The sequence below is a fragment of the Miniopterus schreibersii genome, assembly GCF_964146895.1.
Source record: "Miniopterus schreibersii genome assembly, chromosome: 11".
NCBI classification, from domain to species: Eukaryota; Metazoa; Chordata; class Mammalia; order Chiroptera; family Miniopteridae; genus Miniopterus; species Miniopterus schreibersii.
Genome location: NC_138111.1, coordinates 45,780,499 through 45,795,035, shown reverse-complemented (window position 1 = coordinate 45,795,035; position 14,537 = coordinate 45,780,499). Strand labels below are relative to the sequence as shown.

At 40.3% G+C, this 14,537-nt stretch overlaps 1 protein-coding gene across 2 annotated transcripts in view; it reads right to left on the bottom strand.

Moving 5' to 3' along the window:
* Nucleotides 1-14,123, bottom strand: part of KDM4C (lysine demethylase 4C) — a 306,318-nt gene extending 292,195 nt beyond the window's left edge. Inside the window, exon 1 of one of the 2 annotated variants that reach the window (XM_081151625.1) lies at nucleotides 13,880-14,123. The gene's annotated coding sequence lies outside the window, so the exon portion shown is untranslated. The remainder of the gene's footprint in view (nucleotides 1-13,879) is intronic. The other variant, XM_081151626.1, reaches the window with a different exon arrangement.
* Nucleotides 14,124-14,537: the final 414 nt, after the last annotated feature.

The following is a 14,537-nucleotide window of genomic DNA, read 5'->3' as shown; positions in this document are numbered from 1 at the left end:
CGACTAGGGCCGGAATCAGACATGCAACCCAGGTACATGCTCTTCACTGGGTATCGAAGCCATGACCCTTCAGTGTGCAGGTCCAAGTTCCACCGGCCAGGGCTAAATATGATTCTTAGGTTGAACCCATCTGTATTACACAACCTGATAATGATGTAGGTTCAGAATGGCACCTGTGAAATTATACATGCTTCTATTATATTTTAGGTTTCATATCTTCATAAGTGAGGCTAGCTTGTAATTTTCCTTATTCCCACTGACCTGGTATTAATACTTGCCAGTCTGAAAAACCGAGTTGGGAAGTGTTCCTGAAGGAGAATAACTTGGACTTTGTAAGGGTTGGAATTGAGTGTTATTTGAATACTTTGTAGAACTAGCCTACAAAACTATCTGAACCTGCTATTTTCTTTGTGGTAAGACATGGAACTACAGAATCAATTATCTTTCCTTAATTAATATGGATTTTTTAAATTGATTTTAGAGAGAGAAGAAGGGAATAGAACCAGTGATTTCTGGTTAGAACCAGTGGTTTTTGGTTCGGCTGGGGGATGTTCAACCTCTGAGCCACACGGGCTGGGCCAGAATCAAATATCTTAATTGATATATTTCTACTACTTCTTGAAACCATTTTAGAACTTATATTTTCCTGGAAAATGATACATTCAAATCATTAACATAAAATTTTCATGGTCTCATCTGTAGTTCAGTATTCTTTTCAGTCCTAATGTTCTTGTCTAATTGTTCCCCCCAAGGTGAGATCTATAGCTCTCATCACTCTCAAATCTACATACACATGGCCCAAAGAACAGTTAAGAACCACTGGACCAGATATCAGCCACAGAAGTGGGCTGAGCAGTGATTCCATAGATACCTGGAGGTATGACCTCTCCTAAGCACTTCATTCTTGTTAATGTTAAGTCTTAGTAACCTTTGTACTTAGGAAATTAAACAAATTCTGTGTTCCTAAACACTGAGGAGCACTGGTTCAGTCAATCCACAGAAAAATAGGAATGAAAGTGCTTTGATTTTTAAAAGTTTCATCTTTTATTCTTAGAGAATGTTCTTTCTGCTTTGTTGGTGGGTTTGTTTTTAACATAACATTAGATGGTAAGTTTTCTTTGGTAATTTTTATTTTAGAAAATTAAAAGTTGAAAAGCCTATGTCAGTCCAACTTATTTTTTTAAATCTGGGAGTTTGGGAACCAGGGAACTAAATGATCTCTGAGGTTCCTTATGGCCCCAATATTATATGAGAGAGAGAGGAAGAGAAGGTGGAGGGGTGGAAGGCACTAATTATTTACATTAACAAAAATCAAGTAACTTACTCAAGTTCAAGTCCTTATTTAACCTAAACCTTCTTGGTTTCCAAGCTTATAACTCTACAAAACCCCCAACCTCCACCTAGATACAGGAATCTTCTAAATGTAACAATCTTAGCAAACTATTCTCAGCAAAAATGGCTTCCACTTGCAAAACACTTTAACTTTAAATTCTTCAGCTTGAGAAATAATATAACTAGTCCCATCATTTTCCTCCAAAGCATGTATGTTTTCAGAGTTTTCTAACTATCCCTCCTAAATCATTCATTCAAGTGACAACCCTATTTCTACAAAGATTAATCAAAATATTTACATGATAAAATTCTTTAACTTCAAGGACAAGGAGACAATAAGGAAGAAAATACTACTTTCTTATCTTAGGTTGGTAAAGATAAGAGAATTATCTCAAAAAAATGCAAAACACAGGCATCAGCTACTGAAAGAGCCACACCCTCTATGGAAACACTAAGGGAAGTAGGTCACAAAGTCATCCTAAAATCCTAAGACTGCCCATCAATACCTAAAGAAATGTCCAAGCAGAAGTAGAAGAATCTTTGCATTACTAAAGGTAATGCAGCTAACATTTAAGCACTTACTATAACATCAAACTGACTCAAGGTCACAAAGCTTTGAAAAGATAAACATAGGCATTAACTGGGATTTTGCTGTAGAGAACTGAAGAGGCAGGTAGGTGGAAAGGGAGGCTTAGATGCTTGAAATCTGCTTCCATCTGGCCCTAGGTGCAGAAGCCAAAAGTAAAAAAAAAAAAAAAAAAAAAATCCTCCCAAGATAACTGCCTAACTTGACCAAAATCAAAAGAAAAACAACAGTAATAAAGATTGGACAATTGACCAGGAATTCCTTTCCCTTTGTTAGAAAGTGAAAATCCAGAAGGGTGAGGACTCCTAGCAAAATTGACAGTATAGGCAGTATGTAACTTCAGACTCAAAGTCAAGGTACAAACATAAATGCTATAGGAGTTGTTCCTGGGGAAAAGAAAGGCCACAGATAGGTACTGTGAGGGAAGGCATAGAGAAGAGGTTAGTTTGAAATGGGCCTTGAAGGTAAATGGGATTTGGGCAAAAAAAGGTGAGCAATCCTTCAATGGTGTATAGGGAGCACACAATAACAACACTAACAGGAAACGTTAACTCATTTAATCCTCCTAAGGGCCCTACAAGATAAGTATTATTATTAACCCTATTTTGTAAGTGAGGAACTGGAAACCCAGAACAGAGTTCTCAAACTTTTTGGCCTTGGGACCCCTTACACTTTTTTTTAAATATGTTTTTACTGGTTTTAGAGAGAAAAACATCAGTGTGAGAGAGAAACATGGATCAGTTGCCTCCTGTATGAACCCCGACCGGGGACGGAATCCACACAACCTTTAGGTGTATGGGACAACGCTCCAACCAACTGAGCCACACTGGCCAGGGCATAACCATTTTCTAGACGATGAATAAAGCAATACAAGTGATGTATTTCTGAAAATACCTGTAAAGTTGAAGTATATTTTAAGTTGTGAACCCCAAGAAAGATGATTCATTTGATGTAAATGCCAAGAAAGAATTTATCTGCAGAGATGGACTCCCCATGGTCAACCAAGGTCCCAAATTCTGTGAATAACAGAAGTCTAGCAGCTACTTGCTGACAAGAGGTCCTCAAGTAATATGTACACAGGAAATAACTGCAGACAGAACTCTGCTTCCTGAACTGCTCTGCTTGTTTACCTGTGTGAGATGACCACTGAAGAGAAGCCCTGGTTTCATCTTTCTACTAAAGGACTGAGAACCACTACATCCAATCAGAACTACACAATTTGGACTAAACAATTTGGAAATTTCATTGCATGAAATTGGGAACTTGGGTGGGAATTTTCTCTATAAAAGATGGCCCTTTTGGGTCCTCTCAGTGGAGCACAATTTAGGTTGCTACCTGCATGTGTGTCTCCAGGGATGCAGTTACTTTTACTCAAGTAAATGCTATCCAGACAAGGTGTAAAAATCATTTTTAAAACATACAAACTTAATGTTGAATCTAATTATGAGAGGCCCTTATGAAAGGGCTACAAAAAGAAATTCGGAACAGTTTTCAATAAATATTAGCTCTAAAAAAACTTAATTCCCTATTAATTCCAATTTTTAAGAAAATTAAAAAGTTACACAAGAATTTGGGTCCAGAGAGAACCAAAAAAATGCAATCAATGCCAATTAATAATTCTAAATGAACAGAAATTCTCCTATGACTATGAATAATACACAAACCTGATTCACTTTCTAAATTTCTATGAGTATGCAGTAGAATTGATAAGGATGCACAAAACCACCAAAGAAAACAATTTCAACAATTTCCAAAACTTGCATTTCACATGATTGCGGAGTTGCAACTAAAAGCTTTGTCTCCCTCCAGAGGCCTGGGAAAGAAGAAATGCTTCCTGGCACCAGCAAGAGCTACCTGAGTTTCCCAGGTCCCCATGCCCAGACCCACCTCACCTGCAGCAGCTTCTGGCCACTGCATGCCCCCACAGCCCGTGGGCATCCACTGCAGGCAGGCTGGCTGGCCAGCCACACCTTGAATTCCAGAGTGAACCACCCCAGCACCCAGGGGTACCCTGGCATTAGGGGTAGAACCAAATCACCATCAGCTCTCCACTGAGATAACATCTGAGCTTACCTAAACTATTTAGGGCTATCGGTAAATTACTCATTCTTAGTTTCAAATATAAAAACAAGGCCTAAAATGTCAAATATTTTTAAAACATTTAAACACAATTTAGTAAGCAAACTTTGAAATTACTCCTAAAGATTCACAATCACATATGAGGTATCAGCTATAATTAAAAAAAAAAAAAATGGAAAACAGCAGACACAATGATCTGCCAGTCCTTGCTTGTTTCATTATTAATGAATGCAAAGAATACTATTTTAAAGAATTATGACAATTTGTAGAACTTTAGCAACTACCTGTCCAAAAGACCAACTTGAGGGAAAGGGATTTGCTATATTTTTATCCTATATGCAATGTTTGGCACAGTACCTTGCACAGGTATTTGCTGATAATTTATTCTCTTTAATCAATGTGTACTATGAGTTTAATTTTCCTCAAAATCTCAAATACTTAACCAAATTATAATAAAATATAAGACCAAACTCTCACTAATGTCCACGAAAATAAACTATGTAGACCATGTTTTGTTTGTTTGATTCATAATGCCACCATTTGCCCCGTCTTTCTCCATTTGCCTGGTCTTTTGGAGGGGGAGGCCCAGTCCCGCAACAACTCCTTCAACAGTGTGATACTGAGAGCTATCCTCATGGATAAGAATTTGAATACCAACATCTTATTAAAATAAAACTTTTTTTAAAGCCTTGCATTTACTTGATTCTTTACTGTGCTTTAACATACAATATTTCATTTTCATTCATAAGAGTTTCCTGATATTAGCAGGCTATGATTTTTCCCATTTGAGAGATGAGGAAACTAAGGCTCAGAAATGGAAATAACTTTCCAAAAGTCAGAAAGCAAGTAGGCGCCATGAAGTGATTGCCTGCTTAGCATCTCCCAGACCCAGATCTCAAATATAACTGACCTTTTTGCTAGGCTCTCCAGCTACCACACAAAAAGACAGAAAAAAAAAGAAAAGAAAACAAACCCACTGAATTTAGAAGAAATCTGCAGTACCAAGCCCAGATGGTTTCACAGAATTATGCTCAATTTTTAAGAAACAAAATACAATGTTATTTAAGCTGTTTCTGAGCACAAGAAAAAAATTAGCAAGCTTTAAAATCCTTTAAGAAGCAAGCCTAAACGAGCATTGGAAATCTTGCTCCTGGCATATGTCCTCAGTTTGGCTCAAATAAACTCATAAAAATTCAAAATTTAAAAAAAAGAAGCAAGTCTAAAATGGGTAACAGAACTTGACAACTGGCCTAAGAAAACTGCAAAACAATTTCATTTAAGAGTACTGATGAAAATTCCTTCAAAAAAATGAGCAAGCAAATCCAAAAGCACATTATAATAACAAGCCATGCCCTGGGGGGTATGGCTCAGTTGGCTGAGCATCGTCCCATGCACTGAGAGGTCACTGCTTAGATTCCCGGAGGTCAGAGCACATGCACAGGTTTCAGGCTCCATCCCCAGTAGGGGGCATGCAGAAGGCAGCAGATCCATGGTTCTCACTCATAGATGTTTCTCTCTCTCCCTCTCCCTCCCTCTCTCACTCTAAAATCAATAAAAACATTTAAAAATATAATAATAAAAAACCATGACCAAAAGGTTATTCCAGGAAGGCAAGAATGGTTCAATATTAGTACATTTGTTATATAACTTTTTGTGTATGTGTGTGTATAGATAAGGATATGAACACATGCACATATAAATGCTATCTAAACTTACACATATTCCCTAGCTCTATTCACTAAGCAACCCAATATCAGTAACACCTAGATCCTGGCTTCTAAATAGTTGGGGTAGGGAAAGTTCAAGATGAGCCCAAATATCTCACTGCACCCAAAACGGAGTGCTCAAAGCATGAAGGGATATCTCAAAAGGACACAAAATCCCACTTGATGGGCTCCTATGTGCCAAACCTATCACAATTTAAGCATCAATATAAATAATACTAACAGATTATACTCAATAAAATAGAAAATCATAAATCTAAATTGATAAAAATAAATGAATTAAGAAACAAGGTATTTACATAGTTTTCCTAAAACAAACAGTAACTTTACAGCAGAGAAACACAGAAGGCTCTATCTTTTTTGTTTGTTTGGTTTTTTAATCCTCACCAGAGGACACGGTTAGAGAGAGAGAGAAACAAACACTGATGTGAGAAACATCCATGGGTTACCTTCCGTACCTGTCCCAACCAGGGATGGAACCTGCAATCCAAGTATGTGCCCTGACCAGGAATCGAACTCTGGGATCTCCTGGTTCATGGGTCAACACTCAACCACTGAGCCACACCGGCTAGGCTAGAAGATTCTATCTTAATCAAGCAATCAAAGTGAACATTACCAATAATAGAACAAAATGAAATTGTGTGCCATCTAATAAAATGAAATTAAGAGAATACAGCATAGCCCTGGCCAGTGTAGCTCAGTTGGTTGGAGTGTTATCCTGTACACCAAAATGTGGCGGATTTGATTCCTGGTAAGGGCACATACCCCAGTTGCAGGTTCGATTCTGGTAAGGGTACATGCAGGTGACAGCTAATCGATGTTTCTCTCTCTCTCTCTCTCTCTCTCCCTTCCTCTCTCTCTCAAATCAATAAAAACAATAGGTTTGGGGGACTTATATAATGATAAAAAATAAACAATAGCACAGGATGTTCTAAAAACATGTTATAAAGCTACAACAATTAAAACATTGAGGTAACGATACATAGGTCACTGTTTGGAATAAAATCAACCTAAATGACTTTCAATATTGCACTGGTTAAGTAAGTTACGGTACACACAATGTAATACTTTGTATTCATTTTTAAAAGATGGTGCTCTATATATACTCATATTTTTAAAATCACTTCAAAGTTACACTATTAAATTTAGAAAATATTCAGAACAGTAAGTATAGATACTATCATTTGTGTAAAAAATGTATACATATACATACATGCTTATAAAGGATATCTTATATAGAATATAAAGAATATCTCTGGAAAACCCTAAAAGAAACTGTTTAACTGTGGTTGACCAAAAGGAGGAAACTAGCTGTCTGATGGCCAAAGGTAAGAATATGTACTTTTTTTTTCACTCGAGGATATTTTTTCCATTGTTTTTCAGAGAGAGTAGGAGGGAGAGAGAGAAAGAAACATCGAAGTTGGTTGCTTCCCACACGTGGTCTGAGGTACGTGCCCCTGGCCAGAATCGAACCCAGGACCCTTCAGTCCATGGGCCAACATTTTAACCACTGAGCCAAACCAGCTAGGACGAGTATACTTTTAAACCATTTATACCTGCTGAATTTTATACCTTGTTGTATACCTTGCATTGCCTATTTAAAATAATCAAATATTTATTTAACATACATTTACATAAGAAATTAAATAAAAATTTTAAAAAATAAAAATACAATCATCAAAAGGAATGAGAAATGAATTTAGCTATCTCAGAGCCAGATTCTTTCTGCTAATGAAAGCTGCCTGAATGTTGTGGACTGAGAGTTCTCAGTAAAGTGTACAAATTTCAGGTGAGACTACCCTTTGAAATTTAAACAAATTTTTTAAATGGGTGAAATAAGCTACTTGCAAAAAATAATAATAATAAAGGCCTATACCATCAGTCTCCCACTCAAAGGATACTTGTGATCTTTCTGAGTGTCTGATAAACTCCCAAACAGAACAGAAACAAGACTGATGTCCAACCAGAGACAAAGGTATGTCCTCAGGGCTGGAATTTAAACAAATGTCTGGTGAAAAAATGAGTTATAAGATGGAGATAATGAGAGAGCAAAAACAAAGGAATATGTGTCATTCTTTAACCTCGTTGAACAGAAGAAAATATATCTGCAGGAAGAATGTTCTGATGAGCAGAGGTGAGGACTCTTCAGAGTCAGAGAAGCCCAGCAGGTCAAAAACACCCTGTTCAGATTATTCCTCAACATTATACCCATCTCCATTTGCGGGGACCTATCATTGAACAACATGTGATCCTTCCTGTGCTTTCCCATGGACCAAGACATTCTAAAAAGAGCCCTGAAGAGCAGACACATATGCTTTGGATCCAGGTTCTGGTTCTTTTTGTGAGTTTGATTAGGGAACAACACTAAAGACATTAGTTCTCTAAGGCCTGACATAGTCTGGATCAACTGGAAAAATTGAGATATCTCAACCTGTGATGTTACAAATGAGAAAAGGACTATGAAGTCCCCTAAAAGTGCTGTCACTCCTACCTACCTACCTACACACACACACACACACACACACACCAAAAGGTCCTACCTGTTCAGCCAACTCTCCTCACTTTAACGTTTCCCTCTAATATAAAGTTTTCCCATTCCTTCTTTAAAAAATAGTAAATCAATATTTACAATACCTGTTTTGTCTGGCTATCAAATATATTTTTAAATATTTAATTTAATCTACTAAGGCTTGAGTGCTAAGAAACTAAATTTCAAACACAGATGCAGAAAAATTTACTGATGATTACACGTTCAAACCATCACTGTATGTTTCTTTCAATTTTGTTTGTAAGTCCCACTATAACTAGATATTTCCAAATTTAACAGAAAGATATCACCTAATTCACCCAAAACCTTCTCCATCCCCTCAACTCATGCCATACAACTGGGTTTAATAAGGAATATTAGAAGTTTCTAAATTATCGAGCTATGGGAAACCATAAATGAACATTCATTATCAACATGCTTGAGCAGGGCAGGGAGAAATGAAATTCTATTTCAGCAAAAAAAGATAAAAACAAGGCTTGGTAAGCTTTTGTAACTTAGACAGGAAAGGGGAAAAATCAGCCCCAGAGCGAAAACATGGATCACCGTGCGGTGCAAGATTACATACCATGAACATAGAATGTATGTCCCACCTGGACAGGGGTCTCCAAAACACAGCCACTAGAAACTTGGGCTCTATCCATCATTTTAATAAAAGTGCTATTCTGCCTATTTGCAAATACATGTTAATGTATAGAAAATGTTTTTTTAACTGAGCCTTCCTAATTATAAATACAATAGTTTATTCTAAAAAAAAATTGTAATAAAAGAAAATTTAAATTACTAGTAATCCCACCACCAAGTTAACATTCCAGTGTATATTTTCTAAACACATGCACATTTATAAACATGCTTAAATACAACTGGGATCATACATTGTATACAATTTTGTATACTACTTTCTTTTCATTAAACATAGAAGGTTTGGACTTACCTAATATTTTTTAACATTCTTCCAAGTTATGAATATCATAGCATAGTTAAAATAAACATCTGGGCTATTTCTAATATTTAGCTAGCAAAATAGATGATAAGAGATCAATATTTCATGGTGGGACCAAACAGCACAAAGCCTTCTGATAAGTGAAGAAATGAAAACCACAGCTCTAGGGATCAGCTCTGGTGATCTATTAAACTGTGATACCCTTCCCCTGCCAAGCTCCTTAATTCACACATTCACAAATACTTACTGGTTTGCCTTGATCCTCTTGTTTTCATTTTAGGAATTTTCTTTGTTTTGGAAACAAATTGAGAGAACAAAACTAATGACAGGTCAGTGACTGACCACACACCTGTAGTGAGCTCGGCCAAGTAGGGTGAAAGACTGCTGGCTATTAGTGGCCCAAAGAACCCTGGAAGACCTAAGGGAGTGTCAGCTTTAGATTTTTCTGAACCTGACCTTAACCAACCCTCCTTAAAGAACAGTCCAGAAGTTCTCAGCAGAAGGAACTTTCAGCAGTAGTCTTCTTTTAAGGGGGAAGGGGATGGTATTTGAAGCTATATTTGTACTTTCCATCAGAAAAAACTAAGAAATAGCAATTGTGTTTCAAAGGAGGAGGAGGGGCTAATAGAAATGAGGCATTTTCCTAATATTGTCTTAGAGATATGCTGTTCAAACTGCAGTCTGCAGTCCTACCCAATTTAGTGGGTTACATCAATATTTTTATATATAATATAAAACAAAATAGAAAATATCAGAGTACAGCACAGCTGGCAAAGTATTGTTTTGTGAAATTTTTGCTTCAGTTTTATATGCCCAAGAGTAAAGAAAACATACACACAAAAACTAGTTAATGAATGTTCATGGCAGCATTATTCGTAATAGCCAAAAAGTGGAAACAACCAAAATGCCCATCAACTGATAAATGAATAAACAAAATGTGATGTATCCATAGAATGGAATATTAAAAAAAGAATGAAACCATAAATAAAGCCATAAAAAAGAATGAACCACTGATACATGCAACAACACAGATGAACATCCAGACAATAAAAACAAAGCTCTATCTTCAGGACAAAGCCCCATAGAGAGAATTCTGGTCTCTAGAGAAATGGAGTTGGAGTGGGGCAGGAAAGCATCAGTTGGCCCCTCAAAGGCCTAGAGAGAGTATCCTTGAAGACTATCCCATCCTTGCTCATTCAGGAAGCAAGGAAGGAAGGAATGTTTAACCCAGCAATTCCACCAATATGCCCAAGAGTAAAGAAAACATACACACAAAAACTAGTTAATGAATGTTCATGGCAGCATTATTCGTAATAGCCAAAAAGTGGAAACAACCAAAATGCCCATCAACTGATAAATGAATAAACAAAATGTGATGTATCCATAGAATGGAATATTAAAAAAAGAATGAAACCATAAATAAAGCCATAAAAAAGAATGAACCACTGATACATGCAACAACACAGATGAACCCTGACAACATTATGCTACGTGAAAGTATCCAGTCACAAAAGACAATATATTATGTGACTCCATTTATATGAAATGTCCAAAATAAGCAAATCTATTGGGAGAAAGCGGATTAGTGGTTGCCAAAGGCTGGAGGGGAAGAGAGTTGGTGAGAAACAGACAAAACTGCTAATGGGAACAGGATTTCTTTTTGAAGTGATAAAAATATTCTAAAATTGATTGTGGTGACAGTTGCAAATACCACTGAATTGTACACTTTAAACAGGTGGACTGTATGGTATGTGAATTGTATCTTAATAAAGTTATTATTTAAAAAGAGGATATTTTGAGCACCTCAGGCACTATGGTAAATTGCTGGAAATACAATAAAAATAAATTTTTAAAAAACAGATTCTGTCTTCAAAGTTCTAATATTCTAGTAAGGGAGAAAAGCCAATCAAGAGGCAATTACAGCCGGCCGGGCGTGGCTCAGCAGTTGAGCATCAACCCAGGATCCAGGAGATCCGGGTTTGATTCCAGGTCAGGGCACATGCCCGGATTGCGGGCTGCAGCCGATCAATGACTCTCTCATCATTGATGTTTCTATCTCTGTCTCTTCCTCTTCCTTCCTCTCTCTGAAATCAATAAAGATATATTAAAAAAAAAAAAAGAGGCAATTACAACCCTGGCTGGGTAGCTCAATTGTTTAGAGCATCCTCCCGATTCACCAAGGTTATGGATTTGATCCCCAGTCAGGGCACATACAAGAAGCAACCAATAAATGCATAAATAAGTAGAACGACAAGTTGATGTTTCCCTCTCTCTTTTTCCCTCCCTTTCTCTCCAAAAACCAATAATTATCTATTTACTTATTTATTTTAAATATATCTTTAGTGATTTCAGAAAGAGGAAAGGAGAGGGAGAGAGACAGAAACATCAATAATGAGAGTCATTGATCGGCTGCCTCCTGCACACCCCCGACTGGGGATCGAGCCTGCAACCCAGGCATGTGCCCAGACCGGGAATCAAACCCTGATTGCCTGAATCTTAGGTCAACGCTCAACCTCTGAGCCACACCCAGCCGGGCATAATTTTTTTTTTTTTTTTTAAATTAGCCGTGACCAGTGTGGCTCAGTTGGTTGGGTGTCATCCTGTGCACCAAAAGGTTGCTGGTTTAATTCCGGGTCAAGGCACATGTCCAAGTTACAGGCTCCCCAGTAGGGAACTGCAGGAGGCTGCCTATCCATGTCCCACTCTCACATCAATGTTCCTCTTTCTCTCTCCCTCCCCTTTCCTCTCTCTAAAAATCAATAAAAATATTTTTTAAAAAAATTTTTTAATTAAAGAGGTAATTACATCCCTGTAACTCAGTTGGCTAGAGCATCACCCCGATGCCAAGATTGCAGGTTCAATCCTCGATCAGGGCACATACAAGAATCAATCAATGAATACATGGGACAACAAATCTCTCTCTCTCTACCCCTCACATCCTTCCTCTCTCTCTAAAATCAATTTTCAAGAAAAGAAGCAATTAGAAAACAATGAGAAAAAGAGAGAGACTATACCCTCAGGAGCACCTAAACTACCCTGGGTGATTCAGAAGGCATCCAGAAGAAAACTCAATATACCAGATTTTCATCCTTAAATAGAAATTTAAATCTAAAACACTTCTTTAAAAATTAAGTACCTGTTCAGCTTATTAAAATCTTCATTTTCATAGAATGGTAATGGACTTTTTAAAAAGCATTTGTGCAAGTGCAATGCTTAAAACTTATATTTTTAACTGTAGAAAACCAACCGATTAAAGTCTGTTAAGGTGAAATACATCTCCCGTTTAAATTGCATTCAATTACGAAGTTCGTGCGGTGCTGTAAAGATTATGTGCAAACTTTTCATAACACCTTAAATTGGGGAAAAGGGGGCGTAAAAACCCTGAACCCATGTCATACACGCCTAAACAAAGCGGGGGTGGGGTGGCAGGGGACCGGTAACGTAGAACTAGAGTAATGATCTTAAAGGAGAACCGAGTGCTACAAAGTAAAAATGAACCTTTAAGAATTAAAAGTCACTAATTTTCAAGCACAGCGCTTTCAAATTAAATTAGTAACCGTTGCCATAGAAACAGTGAAGCCTAGTTTCCGGGGGTTAAAAATAAAAAATGCTGCAATTCAAGTGGGTGAAGTAGGGCAAAGTTTGGTCCGAACGTAGGTGTACAGAGCCCACCAGAAACTTCAACCGAGATAAGGGTGGACCAACTGCATTTCCGAAGCAGTGCTTCAAATATCACTTCAGGCGGTAATTTACCAAGTGCTAAAAAAAAGTTTGCCCTCCCTTCTCCAGGAGGCAGAACCAGACAAAACCCCTCCCAGGCAACGCACACAACCAAAGCCAGCCGGTGCCGACGTGCGCCGTGCAGCTCAGCGGCAGACAGCCTCCGAGTTCACCCGGAAAGCATCCGAATCTAGCCCTGCTGGTTTCATTGGCTGAGCCCCGAGGGAAAACCCAAGCTCGAGCTCGGAGCCCCAGCCTGCCTGGTCTGGCTCCCTCCTCCACATCTCCACCCCACTCCACGTCCCGTGCCCGACATTCCACGCAACCCGATCCAATCCCTATTTATTAAGCACCCACTGTCTACACCGCACTGTGGTTCCGGGCACTGCAGAAATGGCCCGGTGCCGGAAAAACCAAAAGGACAACCACCGGGGCTGAGGAGGAACCCCGGAGAAAGGCAGGCTGGCTGCCTGCGGCAGGGTGTCCAGGAGAGGAGCCCCTATCCTCACCCCGAGGTGGTGACAGTCCCAGGGAAGAGATGGCCCCGAGGGGCACAGCAGGCCCTGTTTCCCCAAGTCCGCCGCGGACCCAGCTGGGAGGGGAACGGAAAGGAGTTGGCATCTCTGGACCACACGCGCGCTCCTCTGCCCCAAGGAGCGGGACCCCGACTCCGGCCCCCGGGGGACCACCAAGCCCAACACCGAACCCCCGTGAGGGCCGGAGCCGGCTGTCACTGGCTCCCGTCTCCCTCCCCTGCCACCACGGCTGGCGGCTCTCTCCCCAGCATGACAGTCACAGCGGCCGCGGACCGAGCGTCTCAGGTCCGGCGTCTCCACTCTCCCGGGCGCCGGCTACCCCTGCTGCCCCGCGCGGAGGGGGGCAGTACCGGGAAAATCGCCCGGGCCCTCCCCCTACCACCCCCGTCCCCGGGACTCTGGAAAAGCGGTTACCTGGCGCGCGGGGGGGAGCGAGGACGCGGCCCAGAGGAGGAAAAGGAGAAGGAAGACCGTAGCCTCCGGCCCAGACAGATTTAGGAAATTTGGGAGACTTGTTCCGCACTGGGTGACAGCTGCTCGCTGCGCACGCGCACCCGGCTCCAGACGCCGATCCCTCCGCGGCACCTCACCCTCCCGTGAAGGGGAAGACTGGCAGCGGAGAGGGCGCGCGCACAGCGCTAGCCCGCTCCCCCCGCGCGAGGGCGCGCGCGCCGTCACGTGACGGCTCGGGCTCCGCACTTAGTGAGTCACGTGAACTTCCAAATAGCTTAAAGGTGCCCTGCACCTTCTTACTTTGGGCTTAACCTCCCGCGCTGTTCTTAGCCTATGTTCGCTGTCGTGTGTCTTGTTCTCATGTGCACTTTTTCCCAGAAGGGAGAGACACTTGTGGAGAAGAAAGGAACAGGTGCACAGAACCTTGCCCGGAAGCGCTGTGTTCCCTGAGGGCTGGAGCTGACGGAGTCCACGCGCCACACGTCGACCGGGGCTCGACGCGGGCCTATGGCGGCCTCCGCCGCGCGGACGTCAGAGTGGCGTTGCCATGGGTGGGGCCTCAGTGCCCAGCCGATTTTGGCCAGGACGCCTGGACTAGCTGCTGGGCCGCGGTGACAGC